We start from the raw sequence: 3,681 nt of genomic DNA, 5'->3' as shown, positions 1-3,681 counted from the left end.
ATAGATAGATAGATAGATAGATAGATGGATACTTTATTCATTCCAAGGGAAATAATGAAGACGCTAAGTACAACCGTTTTGAACCATGCACCTGGCGCACGGACCCTTTTTCTCCACCGTTAATCTAGCAAAGGTAAAGAATTGTAAACAATTCTAATATGTGGTTTTACGGAGAGTTGTGTGAGGTAACTTAATTCAGTGACATCCCAGAACTTTTTTGTCACCATGTTGCCAGTCAACCAGCAGAGACTCCCCGTAATCCTTGCTCCTGGCTACAAACGATGGATATAGACATACAGATATGAGAATGTTTTCATTTCATCATCTCATCTAATTTGGCAAGAAAGCGAATACACAGATTTCCAAAAATATCAAACTATTCTTTTGAACATGGCATATTGGAGTTTTGGGACATGTTTAGTTTTGATGCTCACAGTAGTCTGCTGTTCCCCATGCATGCATTATCAATGCTTGACATTTTGTGTCAAACATAAACATTCTTAATACTTTGAGAGCCAATGCCCAAAGCTGACTTGTGTCCACAGTTTTTTTGTTGGTGTGTGAAAAATCACAGATGTGTCGCGCCTCATCTCGCTGCACGGTCGAACGTGATTGACCCTCTTGTCGTATAAAAACGTCCTCCGGGGAGTCAGGGGAGGAGGGAACAAGAGGAAGCCATGATGGGAAGTAATTATACACAAGACATCTTTGTTTACCCTTTTCAATTAGATTCTATCTTCTTCTTGCTCTTCCTCACACTTTTACCATTGTGTGTGTGTGTGTGTGTGTGTGTGTGTGTGTGTGTGTGTGTGTGTGTGTGTGTGTGTGTGTGTGTGTGTGTGTGTGTGTGTGTGTGGGTGGTGGTGTGGTGGTGTGTGTGTGTGTGTGTAACCGTGATTGATAGTGGATTGGAATTGGAGGTAATGAGGCTTAGAAAGAAATGAAGTGTAACAAATTGGTATGGATGGAAAAGAGAAGAAAGAAGAAGATGTGTGGTCTTTTTTCTACTTAAATAATAAAAGTGGAATTTTGTCCTTTGGCTATCATGAGATTCAAATAATGTAGTGGTGACTTATTGGTGGATGGACACTTAATGTTTGTCTTACAGTTCATTTGTGTTGACTGAAGACTTGAGAGATAATACATGAAGAAAAACTTCAGTGGCTACCTCTGTACATGACATTTTCATTTCCCCTGAGATTTCCTTTTTGACACGAAGTAGCTGAAAGCAGAAATCCCACATCTGATGTGTTTGTTGGTAGACAAACCTGGTGTGTGTGTGTGTGTGTGTGTGTGTGTGTGTGTGTGTGTGTGTATACTCTCTAATAATAGCCCTCTTGCGTCCAGCAGTTTTCAATAACATTTGGTTTGACATATTTTAGTGTGTGTGTGCCTGACGCTCAGCCGTCCAGTGGGGAATAGGATGGAGTGGAGGATCCATCTGGTTTCAGTCGATGCATGGAATGAATCAAAATTCACATCGTTACCCGAAAAATTGCCTGCATCTCACTTTGAGGGGGACGCCATCCTGGCACTGGAATTTTTTAATCAAGACCCAAGCTCCCGTCCTCGATGAAAATTTCATGGAAAGGGAAATCATTCGTGTTTGTGTGTGCGCTACAGTGTTTGCCGGCTCAGCTGTCTGTTTGATGTTGGGAACGATTTCACCTGCCACAACACAACATATATGGTCTTAATCCGTCATATTTTTGTTTTCTAGTCTTTTGTCACACACGGATATCAAATAAGACAACATCACAAGCACGGCTTCCCTTCTGTGCTCTGAATATGACTTTGACAAATGTATACATCTTTAAGCAGAATGAATGCCTTTTGGGTTTAAGCTTTTCTGAAAGATTGTGCCTCAGCTGTCACTGTGTGCGTCAAACAGAAACATTATCCTGTATGATTACGTTTTTTACACCTACATTTTCAGCAGGTCGGTAACATTTTTATTTAAGAATGACCTGAAATAAATAATAAACTACATATTTTATTTAATAATAAAATTACAACCATTGCATTATAGCAGGGATTTCTGGTCCTTGATTCCAGTTGCCTAATTGTCTTAGTTTTGACTGTTTACACGTTAACATGAATTTGTCCATAGAAAAAATTTAGTATTTTTACAAGGATGGAGTACGCTCCAAAGAGTATGTGGTTGGTATATGTATTTAGTTTTTTTGTGTTTAGAATGTAGCAAACACATTTTACTTAAATCTTTAAAATGTCATGGATTCTGTCTGCTTATTAGTCGACCCTAAGGTTAAGAAACTGTAGGTTAAATCTCCCCGGCTGCTATAGGTAGCCTCTCTGCTTCATTTTTGTCACTTTGGCTTTAGGAAAGCATATATTGTCTTACACGGGGATTTCACATATTTTCATTTCATTTTCAAGATTTTAGCTTGTGGTTTTACATGCAAATCAGATTCAAATCATCACGAGTTGGAGAATCTCTGCGTCAGCCAAATCAGAATTAAAACCGAAACGAGTGCAGTTCAGGTGATCTGGATAGATGAGGTGTTGAGCACATGGTTATAGTTGGAGCTTTGTACGATAATTTGAAATTGTTAGAGACTGACCTGTAAAATCTCAACAATATCTGTTCGGTATAAACTGACATGTCTCAGAAGAAATATTTTGGGGAAACCGTATTTGTCTTACCTGCCTTCTGTCTTCAGTACATTATTAATAGTGAGGAGCTTCCAGCACACTCCCTCAAATCCTTCCTCATAAATGATTTATCAAAAAGAAGCACATTGCTGCAGTTGCAGGGAAAAAAAACACAACAGTGGTTATGTTTTTCTTGGTTGAATTTAAAGTTAAATCTTTTAAACACTGGATGCGTTTTGTGATCTGTGGGCTTGCAGTACTTGGTATAAACCCAGCTTTGTAAAACACCAGAGACCATTTCATAGTTGCATGGTTCTTAACTGTTGTGTGTAGAGATTGGTTGGGGAGACGCCGGCAGCAAGGATTGTCTGTTGTGCAGATAGAGTTGGAGGTGAATAGTTTTTTTTTTTTTTGCAATGAATGCAGGGCGCAGCCGGCTCATGTTTTGTGGCTAGACAAGCTCATGATTTGTTTTCACTCAGGTCCAGATAATTAACCTGCTGGATATCTCTCCGATCTCGTCATTGAAAATTCACACATAACGATCATCGCTTACGGGATCTAGCGCCAATTTGCCTTTGATCTGGGGCTTTTGTCAGCTCATTAAAAACTGTCCGTGAGTGGAAAATCAGGACAAAATCATGTAGTGTAAACTTGCTGTTAGTATTAGTCGTGCTAATGGTACTAATGGCTTCATTAAGCTGCATTGGATAAAAGGTGTCCACCTGGATCAAAACGGAGGGATTTTTGAAGGTTTTTAGAGGATTCAAAAGATGGCAATAAGCACCTTAAGGTTTATAGGGGCCACTTAGAAAGACGCATTATTCGACCAACACTCAAATTGTCAATGAACTGTCCGGGTGATTGATCCCAGTATAATTGAGTTTTGTGAGGAATCATCTGGGGCTTTCCATGTTTGCAGTCTGAGGAGTCAGTTGAAACTCCTTTGTATTCAGTTCAGTTTTATTTATTGTATCAAATCCTAACAAGAGTTATCTTGGGACACTTTACAGACATGTAGGTCTGTAGCACACTCCATAATTTACAAAGACCCAACAATTCCAGTAA

The sequence above is a fragment of the Etheostoma spectabile genome, chromosome 5 (assembly GCF_008692095.1).
Source record: "Etheostoma spectabile isolate EspeVRDwgs_2016 chromosome 5, UIUC_Espe_1.0, whole genome shotgun sequence".
Taxonomy (NCBI): domain Eukaryota; kingdom Metazoa; phylum Chordata; class Actinopteri; order Perciformes; family Percidae; genus Etheostoma; species Etheostoma spectabile.
This window is presented reverse-complemented; position numbering follows the sequence as displayed.